A 12,359-nucleotide genomic window follows, 5' to 3' on the forward strand; every position below is an offset into this window, starting at 1 on the left:
TGTACTATTAAATCTGGACATAGGCCTTAATCAACAATCCATTAAAGAGAAATTCAACAAAAACACATTGCAGCAGCCCTTCATGTCTTTTCGCCCCATTTCTAATGCCTCCACATTTTATGGTCACTAAGAATTTCCAGCGCTTCAAAAAAGCCCGTGGCCACAAAACTTCACAGCACATTGCACAGTCTTATTAATTTTACACTTAAATTGCCAAATTTAAAAGATGCCGGGGTCTGTGCGTGTCGGCTCCTAAACGGATGAACACACGAATGAGTGAATGAATGAAGCCTACAAAATGAGCTCAGTCAGATTTGTACATTTGTTCTGTGTGATTTGAGAACCTATTCTTATCTTACATACCCAAATCCGTTCCAGCTCAGGCGAAGAAGAAAAAAAACTGGAGTGAGTCAGCTCATAGTCTTCTCATCCTGTGCGCCTGCGAGCTTATTCTGGTACAGATATCCTCCTCGGTCAGATCTGGGTCCAGGCGAGAGACGAGTAATCAGACTCGAGAGCAGGTTTTCAGGTAGAAACCGGCTGGTCGCACAAACTGGGGTAAATCAGAGGCTTCATATGTCGCAGATCCTTTCCCCCCATCGAACTTCAGGAATGGACGGGATCTAATTGCGCGACCTGCGGTGATTGCGGCGATCGAGCTCTCCAGCAGACAGCAGCCAGGTGGTCAGTGGTTTGCGGTGTCTTCCATTAGGAGCCAGTCCCGAAAATCAATGCCCAGCTCCCGTTACACGTCCCGGTTTGTTTGGTGTTTGTCTTCTGCTGCTTCTGTCCTGTCCTCTCGCTCCCGGGCTACCTGTTAAGGTGAAGGCGCCGACGAGGTGAAGGCAAGCGGAGACACTCGCGTCCCGTCATGTCTCAAGTTCACACAGCTCCCATCGGCCGACGCAGGCACAAGGTTAAAACAGAGATCATGAAGGCATTCAACGCAAAATGACACCCCTCCAAAAAAAAAGAAGAAGAGGCAAAAGAAGAAGAGGAAAAGGTGTGAAATCTCAGAGTGGATCCCGCTCGGAGCTTTGGATGAAATAGAAGAAGGTGGCTCAGTGTGGCACCGTTGCGCAGCGTCTGCCTGTGCGCCGTTTATCCTCGCGCTCTCGCTCCCGGAGCAGAATATCTTGCACTAACTCTCTGTTCACCCATAGGAGGGCTGGAGAAGTACACCGCGCAGACACGTCCTCCCCACCTCTCCTCTCCTCCGCTGCTGCCCGGCCGACCCTCGTCATTGGACGCCGCCCCCTCGCTTCTCAGTGGCGTCGACGCGCCGAGCAGGGGCACCCGCGATTGGGCCGCAGTCACGTCACTTAATGCGCACCGAGGGGGCGGGAGAGGGGGGTTGGTGGGGGGGGGGGGGGGTGCAGTCCGCTGTGAGATGCTCTGCGAAGATGCTGCAGAGACGCTTTAACCTCCCCAAAAAAACCGAGGCTGGGTGGAGAGGAGGAGGAGGGGGGGTGACGATGATGATGATGATGATGATGATGGTGACGGTGATGAAGCCGCGAGTGCTGATGATGATGATAATGAAAACAAAAATTAAAAAAAGAGGAGTCGCTGTCCTCTAGCTTTTTTTTGTACAGTGAGAGTGATCCGGCTCTGCAGGGACGCGTCAGAAAGCAGAGCGCCAACCTGTTAGGCTGTCGTCAGGTAGACTGCGCTAATTGGGGTGGACACCAGAAAGCCCTGAGGCGCGTTTGATGGAAGAGACGCGCAGCAAACTCATTTTGGCCAAAGAATAAACACGCGCCTGTACAACAGGAGGCTTTTTTTGCGAGTGCGTAATTATTGCGCACAGAGAAGCCGTTGTTGGCACAGGGGAGAGAGGGGGTGGATGGGGGGTAGGAGGTGTCACATTCTCCCTCCGTCCGCCACACGTGGAAACCTGTATTTGTCCCTATGAGAAATAACCTTGACAGTTATCCCCAGCCATATCAGCGCCGTGCAGCAGCAGCAGCAGCGTGTGGTGCGTAATGGGTGAACACTGCGTCTCTCTTCTTGTTTCTGTTGTTAAACTTTACCTTCTCGCACCAGAGCTGTGATGATCTGAAGAGGCTGTGATGAGACTTTGGAAAAATAACCTGCACACGAGCCTTATTTGACAAGTTTCAGAGCAACCGGAGGAGGCTGATCCCTGCAACACGGAGTTAGACCTCCCACCAATAGTAATGGCAAGTCGGGAGTGACAAGAGATAACGAGAAAAACAGCAGCTTTAATAAAAACGGGGGAATCAGAGCCACGGATCCAGCCGTCATTTACACTGCCATCCAATCATTACTTAATTTCAATGCTGTAGATAACCCTCAATTGCTCTGTCTGTGCTGCAGCTTGCTGAGGGAGGCAGAGGAGCTGCTGAGCATCACGGGCAGCTCGTGGTGAACACTGCCATCTTGAGGTGGACCTTCACAAATGCCTGGATCTTTGGTGTGGCCCTCATCTTCCTCACCTCTACAGCTCCACATGTCTCTGTCAGAAGATTCACTCTGTACAACAACTAATCCCGAGAAGAGAGATCGCAGAATAAACGGCACAGTGAGCGACTCAGTGGCGATGGCGGTGATGCAGAGGACATGTGGGCGACACCGTTGGGGTGAGAAGTAGGTGGCAGATGTCTCCCGAGAGCCTGGGCTTTTTTGCCTGGTCAGCAGTCCATTAGCACAGGCCAACCTGGTGGCCCGACCCCTGTGCCCCATGGATCCAGCCGTCACTGTCCTCCACTGAGAGAGAGAGAGAGAGAGAGCAGCGATATGTCACTTCAGTTTAAAGTCTGACACGTTGATGTGGAGGATAAAGTGACAACATAACTCTGTACAGTGGCAGCGGTGGAACATTCTCCTCCTCCGCTGGCCCGGCTGCAGTTATTAGGAGCTCATGACTTGCTTTTACCCGCTCACTGCGAGGACACGAGTGTGTTAGTGTGTGTCAGGGCTTTTTTTTGTTGCTGCAGAGCAAGAATTATGGTTTGATTTGGTCATGGCCAGGTCTCGGAGGCCTTCGTGCGGGTCAGCACAGGGACAACTGGGCTGTGATTGGAGGCGCTGGACAGAAAGTGCACTTTAAATAAATGTTTCACCATATCTGTCAAACCTCTAAAGATGGAAATGGTTGTTTAAAGTAATGTATGTTGGGAAATCTCTTTTATTGCGCCATTGTGGAGGTGGATACTGATATTAGGGAGTCACAGTTTCAAATACAGAAATATTGGCCAATATATATATATTTTTTATTTTCTAATGTGTTATCAAATCCTCACAAAAATAAATTGCGGCTTGATATCCAAGAATTTAACCATGAGCCTTAAATAACTATATATTGGACTATTCACGGACGTTTTTTTGTTATTACCGGACAACCGATATATAGTCTATGCTCTAATTATCATTATTTTTGTTATTATTGGTATCTGCTGTGTTTATGTGTCACGTGACCTTGTCTCAAACGTCCCAAGGGGCTAAAACCCACCAACGCACCAACCGCTCCGCTCCTCATTCCAAATTTACGCCGTCTCTCAGGTTTGTTAGCTCCTTATTTAGTCTGTTTTGACCTGGATGCAGCTAATGTTTCTGCCAGTCAAATTACTGACAAGTGATGAATAATGTAGTATGCTAATATATGCTCTGCGTCTCGCGGTGCACTTCCGACTACATCTCCCTTCGAAGAGAGAGAGAGAGCCTCAGGGAAGTGTCCGAACCTAAGGCTTTATGATTCCCCGTATACCGGCCGCAGTCAATCACGCTCCTCACCTTGGTTTGATTCTCACGCTGACTTATTGACTTCTTTGTGCGGTTGAATTGGCCTCATGAATAATACAAGGAACAAATATATTTATCTTTCATGTCCATTAAAGTACAAGGTCAAACGGGTAATTTATGTATTTTCTAACTTGAGCGAGGTCCGAGGAGCCGGCGCTGGAAAATGTAAAGAGTCTGTGTCACAACTTTTAGTGCAGTTACTCAGCCGGGGGGGGGGGGGGGAGCAAACATGGCTGAAGGCTGGAGCTAGCGTGGCACAGTGTTAAAGTGGAGTTGGTCATTATTCCCTTTCATAGTAATCAACAGGTGACATTTTTATTGTGTAGGTTTTTATGTCTATATAAAGAATATGATTTGCTGTGTTGTCGCTTGGATTTGTGGAATTGTGTCACCTTTCAAAAGCCTCCCCGAGAGAATATTGAAGTTTCTGGAACGTGATGTTTTAACAGCAGAATTCCTGGTGAGAAATGATTCTCCTCACTGTGAGGATATTGTCATCAAAGATAAAACAAGTTTCCGAAATTCAAATTTAAAAAAGTTGGCGTCTCTTGAGTTACGCTTCCCACATAATTGGGGTTATTCTCTGTGAGAGGCCTCAGTAGTACAGGTGAGAAAAGAACTCTTTAGTGAGAGAAACATTCGTGCAGCGGAGGCCACAGTAGAGCCAGAGAGCTGTTTAGATGTCTGCAATCACATTTGAATTCACGATAGATCTGGATTTTTATTAGGATCTGCAGCGCACACTCATAAATATCAATCCCCTGAACATCCCTGATATTTTTTCAGCGAGATCCATAAATTATTCTCTCAGAAATCAGCGAAAATGTTGCAAAAACGCCCTTTCTCGCAATGTGCAAGTGGGAAAAAAAGTATTCCTGGATCCTCACCAAAATTGAATGGGTTCTCTCCTGACCCACAATGCATCCTTCCACCAAGTGCTGTGGTAATTATTGCACAAACCTACTAACGAACAGACAAACAGACAAAGACGAGAACATAACCTCCTCAGAGGTATTAATGGGTGATGCCCCCTAAACGCCTTCTTTCTTAAAATGTCCTTACATCTATTATGATTAAACAATCTTTGCTGTACTTCCTCTTGTCAGATGTATAAACTGAATGAAGACGTATTCTTCACACTGCTTCCCCCCCTCCTGACATCAGCTGACCACCCCCTGCCGGCCCAGCGAGGGTTAGCACTCAATATAAATGGCAACAACAAAATATTTTCAACAGCTTCACTCATGTCCAAGACTTTCCCTGTTGTTTCCACCATTTTCTTTCATCACCCACCTACAACGCCTCAGCGATGCGCCATCTCTCTCCTCCTGTGACGTCACGCTAAGCCCACTGGTTTCACCTGCTCCCAGTCAACACCAGCAAAGAGCCGCCGCGACCGCTGATGAAAATTTGGCCTTTTCCTTTAAAACCGTGCGACTTCTCTGGAGAGTGGAAATGACCCAGTGGGTAATTGGCCTCCCACATGCTGTGGATCCTGAATACTAATCAGAGCTTCTAATCAGGCATCTCCAACTCAAAAGTTTAGATACACAGGAGTGAAGATTTGGATCGAAAAATGAGTTTCCCCAGTTTGTTTGAAAGGGATTTCAGTGGAATCTGACTTTGAAGTCCCTCAAGGAGCCGATGCCACATCTCTTACCAAGGGAGTAACAAGGTACTTTGATATGTTTGGGGATAGAAACGTTACAGCTGTGGGTTTATTAAAACAAAATGTAAACACTTGCTCGAGGTAATTTTGGGGATTCTCCATGGAATCCAAAAAGACAACTGGTGGTTGGTGCTGAGCTTTTCAAATCATCGTAAACCCCCGTTCCATGCCCCCAGCTCCCTTTACTGCCTGACAGTTGACATTTGAGAAGTGTAATGGCATTCATACTAATCCTTTGTCCACGGATTGACACGCTGTTTGATCAAAGAAGATATCCTGGGTTTTAAGATTTCAAAAGCGCAGGATATATCCCTCACAAGACAAGTCTTCGGTCTCCATTATTTTCCATCAGACTGTAATTTGCTCTCTGCCGTCGCTTCCTGTCTCTCCTCACTTTTTTTCTGCTCCCTGACACATTTGAATCACATATCACTTTCCAGACTGTGCACCGGGAAAGGTCATACATTCCCTCCCATTCACTTTTTCTCACTGGTGTGAAAGAACAGAGGAAGACGATCCATTTCAGCCACTGTACTGACAGGCCGTGAAGTGGCTGCGATGGATCCTGATCAAAACTCCTGCAAATCAGGGGGAGAGAGTCGAGCCAAATCCTTCTCAAGTGTGAAATGTATAGGAGTTCTTTAGCTCTGCATGTACTCATACACTCCTATATGTTCATATCTTTAAAAACAATCCTGTGACTTCAATGCACATTGAACTCATTTATTTCGAGCGGTAATTATGACTCTGCCAGTGAAGTCAGCGTCTGACAAGAGGGAAGATGGCAAGAAAATGCCTACATGTATACTGAGACTCCAATGTGTCATTCTAAAAGGTCAAACTTCTACACGGCAATTTTTTGTCATGCATTAGCCAAGCAGCTTTGCATTTACTGAGATGATGAGGCTAATTAGTCACTTGCACAGTAGCCGGGCTTCTCTCCCCGACTCTGTTCTGCACAGAAACGTAAAGTAGATATAGAGACGAGACATCGGAGCCCGCGACTGAGCCTGATGGTGTTAAACAGTTTTCTGATCATTTTCACACAACAATGGATTGAGTCAGCGCGAACGGGCTTCAGTGCACAAAATCAGGAAGGAAAAGAATCCTGCAAAAAAACTGTGCTTGTGCAAAGATAATACTGTTTACTGAGCCGGCAAATCAAAGTTAAAAAAAAAACTAAATTACATTTTTCAGGGTTTACTGCTTTACAATCAGAATATGAGAGGTTTTCCTTTATGGGGTTCCTTTAATGCATGTGCATAGTGTATATTTATTCATACTGCTCATAATCACTGGATATGAAATTGTATTATTCTAGATCTTAAGGTATTAAAACATCTTGTACTTTACAAGGCCATAACTGAGATGCAAGATACTGTATATGCATAATACTAGTCTGGTTTTCTTACCTTCTATTTAGCTGCAAACTTCTAAAACCTGTGTATTTAGTAAGTGAAAAAACATTGTTAGAAGTGTGATAAACTCAGTCGTCTACCAGATTTTATAAAGCACATTCAACAATAAACAGAGAGAAATAGAATTACAATAAACAAAAGGACTGAGCTTGTCTGCAAAACAATAAATTACACAATCAAATCATCCTGTAGGTGTGAAGTCACTGCTGCAGCGACACCTTTATGTCAAATACACCCACTTATCAGTTTTAATCATCAGGGAACAACAGAGAGGGACTCATTAGCTCACAATTAGGTGTCATAGATTTGTCCTGTAATTGATGTTGATGATGCTTATTATGGAGAACTGGAGGAAAGTTTTTTTTTTTACTGAAACTGAAAAAGTGTCTCTTCCACGTAGGCTAATTGAATGAGGCTCCTCAACAATCGCCCTGACTCCGAGTCTATCCATGTTCATAACGCTGCACTCACATCATGTGTACCAATTTCTACCTGGTAAATTCCCCTCATGTTGTTGGGTATTTTAATATTCTTCTGAAAGTCCTCATACATCCAGGTTGGCAGGAAATACTAAAACTGCTTTCAGACAAGCAATTGAGTCCAGACATTTCCCTGAAAACTTTCTAGAGAGGCTGTAAGTTGGAAAACAAATGTCTAAGTCAGATGCTCTAGTTGCTCTGTTAACCCCCCCATTGGGTAAACATGTCCGTAAAATGTTTAAGTGAGCCCATGTAAGAAAAGACATTTGCAGACAATTCACAGTGAGCAAAAAACTGAAAATTTTGAAATACCTCAGATAAAAAAATATGACCTGTACAAGGTGCAGACAAAGTTCTCCTTTTGCAACGAGATTCTCGAGCTGGTGCTTCAGACAAAAACCGGGTGGAGTCAACTACTCCGTCCTGCCTCCTGCTCGACCGTGTCTGAAAAACGGAAAACAGAAAAGATTGAGCAACTCCCATCCCACTACCGCAGCTCAACCACACTCATTATTTCAAGTGAGCTAAAAGGTGCTATTCCATCCCAACCTATTCATTGAATAGTAGTGGCAGCGTTTTTTAGCCTTGAGTTAGATGAGACATTTGATATTGTGGTAAATTAATTACAACGTTACGAACGACTACATTAATCAGCGGAAAATCCTAAATGATCGGAGATTAATTCACCTTGCTGCATAATTTGTTTTGATTTGCAGGAATTTCTCTTTTTTTTTTTTTTTTTTTTCAGTGTCTTGCCGCATGCAGGCACACACCAGTAATTTACCTTTGTTTGAGGAAATGCCAGTGTGACTCTACACATCATTTGAGAGGCAACGCAGGCTTCTAGCATTCTAATCACCGCCCGGAGTGGTGGGGTATTATCAGATGACAACATACAATTTATGTTTAGCAGATCAAGACGCAGAATGTGGAGAATGACACTCTCCCCTCTCATTACTACACTTAGGAAAAATCGCAGATTCAGCTGAGAAAATAGTGTCATGTGTTGTTGTCATTCACTCAGTGTGGTGTGATGTGTTTGCATAGTGAATGGAGCAAACAGCGGCAAGTGGCTGACCACTTTAATGGCTGATTCTTATTCTTTTCATACATTGCTGCAGCTCTCTGAAGTGTCGCTCACACACACACACAGACACACACATACTGTATTCACACTGTGGTTGTCATATCTTGCAAATCTCACGAGAGACTGGTGTGTTATTATGGGCAACCCTTAAATTACATTTTGTACCATCGATTTTTATCGACAAAAACATAGAACAGAGTCTTCTAGGTTCATCTTGATGTCGGCTTTATCTACTAATTTACTTCTCTCACATACCGTGAACTTTACGCACTTACGTCCGTTGTGTGTAAACATCTCCAGCAGCTTAGATGGAAAATCACATGTTTGCAGGTAAGAGGAAACATGAAAGCTATTTTCAGTTATCGCATATCAGGTTTGAACATGTGAATGGTGCTTTATAAATAAAATGGCCTTGCCTTGAATATCATAACCATCCACCCGTCCATCCTCCTCCTCCTCTCATCCATGTCTGGGTCGCGGTGGCAACGGGCCAGACGAGGTACCTCTCCCTGAAAACCATTTGCTGATTTAACCATTATAAATACTTAAATGTCACTGTTACCTGCAGCCTTTTTAACGGGGCTGCAGCTGGTGGAGACGTCTGGAGGAGGAATCACAGGTGCAGAGCGATGCATTTCACTTTCTGCCTTACCAGGTTTTGATTCTGCAACCTGGGACTACCAGTGAGACGACTCTGTGGGGATTCAGAGGAGTATGTGACTGTAATCGTTTCCTAATGAGTTCCCTCCCCCCCTACTAACAGAGGATCACATTGTGTGTTGCGATCTATGGTTCACACACACTAACGTTGTGGAAATGGCAACCACAACTGTTGACTAATGACTTGTGTTCTCCCCTTAAACCACCCATGATAAAGCCGTTCAGCGGTGAATTAAACAGCACTTTGCCTCAGCCACATGGCAGTCAGTTGGTTTCCTTCCAGTCCGCAGCAATATTTCAACAACCTGCATTTCTTTATGAGTTTCCAGGCATAAAACCACCATGATGAAAAATGAAGCAGAGGGCTCAAATCCAAACAGAGCATAATCTGGCAACACATTATCTGTTAACTCTGTTGTAACCCTACAGGATTTATAAGAATCTGATTTATTAATTTGTTTTATTTTGGCCGTCAAAGCTTAGAATTTAAGTATTTAGGAGGATAACTTAAAAAACTTCATAGAAAATCAACTGAACTAATCAGAAAACATGGACTGGAAACACTTTTAGCCCAGGATGTGGACTTTATTTTACGTCATGTGTTTTAAACATTGGTGTAAATGTGGAAGTCAGATTAAAACTCTGCTGTGCCAGTATCTTTTAGGTTTGCTCAGACGTTGTGTGCTCGGAAGAGTGCTACACACTATTTTCCCTTTTCTTAATGTTGACCCCATGTTTTTTTGTTTATTTTGCAACCTCCCGACTTTTAATATATTTGTATATTACATCATAACACACAGCTGTTCAGCTTTTAGTTTTAATTCAATGAAACATTATACCGAGTGTTTTTTGTCTCATTTACAAACATGAGGGAGGCAAAGTATCAGAAACTCATCTGAATACTACAATAGCACTCAGGAGAGTACATACCCCCGCAAACGCAAATTGTACGCACTCAAAGATATCAGGACTCTAAATATGCAATTTTTTTTCATCTACATATATTTATTACTGGTGCTATAGAAAGTGAAAATTCACCTCATTTGGCCCGATCTGCTCTAAAATTTGGTAGTAATCTGTTTACCAGTTTTTGTGTAATGCTGCCGACTAACAGACAAACAAATGCAGATGAAAACATAACTTTTAACAATGCAGTCGAGCACAACACCATCTCTGGCTATGACCTCAATGCTGGAACACCAACTTATAAAAAATAACCTCTATGACACTATCAACAAAAGCTGAGCCATGGCGTCATAAAAATGTCTGATTTATGGTGGAGCAGCTGTATGAAAAACTCCAGTGATGTTATTGTTTTACGACTCTGAAATAGGACGAACACGTGTGATGTGTAACGATCACTACGCCTCCCGTCCAGCTGACCCCAACGCAATTGATATGTAGCAGTTATTGTTATATGAACCACTTCCTTATCCCCCTTTTTTTTGTTTCAATTTGCACAGCAGAGGAATAACTTGTAAACTACTAACCACAAAATGTTCCATTTGAAAAAATATGGACCTCACATCATAGTAGAAATTAAAATATATGGAGCAACGGTTTGGCTCAAAATGACAACTCTGGAGCGAGGCACCATTTTATACAGCACGTCATAACATCCTCCATTGCATGGTTCATACAGCCAAGTCCCCCGACCACTGTAACCACGATCACTTTTCATGCACTTAGTTTGAAGAAGTGTGCGTCATAAACCTGTCAGCTCCCTTTAGAAAGCTGTACCTCGTTGTGTCATAATCGAGGAGCTCAGCTATACAATTTTCAAGGTTAGCAAAGATGCACGGTATTCTTCGTGTACAGACGTCTGCTGCTTTGTGGCAGCGGGAATCAATATGTTTATATTTCAGTTTGGCCCTGGTCGACAAACGGGAGCGTTTTCTCGCTCAGTACGAATTGATGCCGTGTGTGATGTGATAATACCACGACAGTGACTCTTTAATGAAGTTGTGTAGCAGTATAAATGTGCACTGTCAATTAAAAGTGATGAAGCAAAGCAGAGTTTGGAGCAAAGAAGTTGGTGGATGTGCACTTTTTCTCCTCGCTGTTGTATCGAGTCGCGCTCAGAGTGAATGAATAGTTTCCGTCCCACTCATTTAAAAGATGCTTTACATAATTGTATCGCTGATGACTGTGCACTGTAGGTTTAATTGGTAGAAACCCCAGTTTGCTCCACTTTCTACAGTGTGTGGCTAATTCTGTGCACTGATGATTAAGACTAAGGGCACAGCCAGGCTAGCCAGTCTCTCAAGCCTAAGATAGGCATGAGCTACATGCTAATGTAGGCATGCTAAGATGATTTCGGTGACCATGATGACATGCTGCTGGTTAGCATGTGAACTGTTTACCCCATTTACCATCTCAGAGTGTTAGCATGCTACTATTTGCTAAATAGCATCCTGCACAAGTAACCATCCACACCCGCAAAGCTCCGACCCATTACCCACAATCATCTCCCAGACCCAATCAGACCCGTTGATATACGACCCGCAACCCCCGACCGGTCGCACATGATTATGCACAGATGCTACATTCACAGTCTATCCCATCAAATGGGTAATGGCCTCCTTGCCCTCCAGGTTTGGTGGTCGAGTTGTGTTCTGTCAACAATCCTGCGCTCCTGCAGCTGTCAATGTTTTTCCTGCGATGTGCTAGCTTGTGGCTATCAGATGAAAACGGACATTACAGCACTTTTTTACGAGCAGCAGAGCCACTGCATTCACCACTGGCTGAGTTTGTCTGGTATGTGATTCATTTTGATGTACTATAGCTACTTAGCTGACAGTGGTGACAGTTATTTGAGCAGCTGTGAAGGGGTCAAAGGTTGTGTCATAGACTTTCACAATAAAACACTTCCTTAATTGCTTCATACAAGCTGATTTGTGTTTAAAAAAAAACACTGCACAATCATCTTGCTTTCTGATTTCTCCAGTATAAAATCATACTTTAGTTCTCACCCTTGGTCTGCCTGTGTAAAGTGCATTTCTACCAGTGCCTGTAACCGAGAATTTGTAAACATGTATTTTAAACAACTTTTCTGTGGGTCAACAGCTCTAATTAGCACTAAATGTAAAGTATACTGTGACAATCATTCACAGCAGTGCAAGATGAAAAATCAATGAACACAATATCATCTGGGAACCATGAATGGCAAAACTGTACCAAACTAAAATGTCAGAAGTGTCAAACATGTATAGACCGAGTTAAATGTATGGCATATGGGAGATGCTGCATGAAAACTAAGGGACAACAGCAATATGATTCAT

Source organism: Pleuronectes platessa, chromosome 1 (genome assembly GCF_947347685.1).
Source record: "Pleuronectes platessa chromosome 1, fPlePla1.1, whole genome shotgun sequence".
NCBI lineage: Eukaryota > Metazoa > Chordata > Actinopteri > Pleuronectiformes > Pleuronectidae > Pleuronectes > Pleuronectes platessa.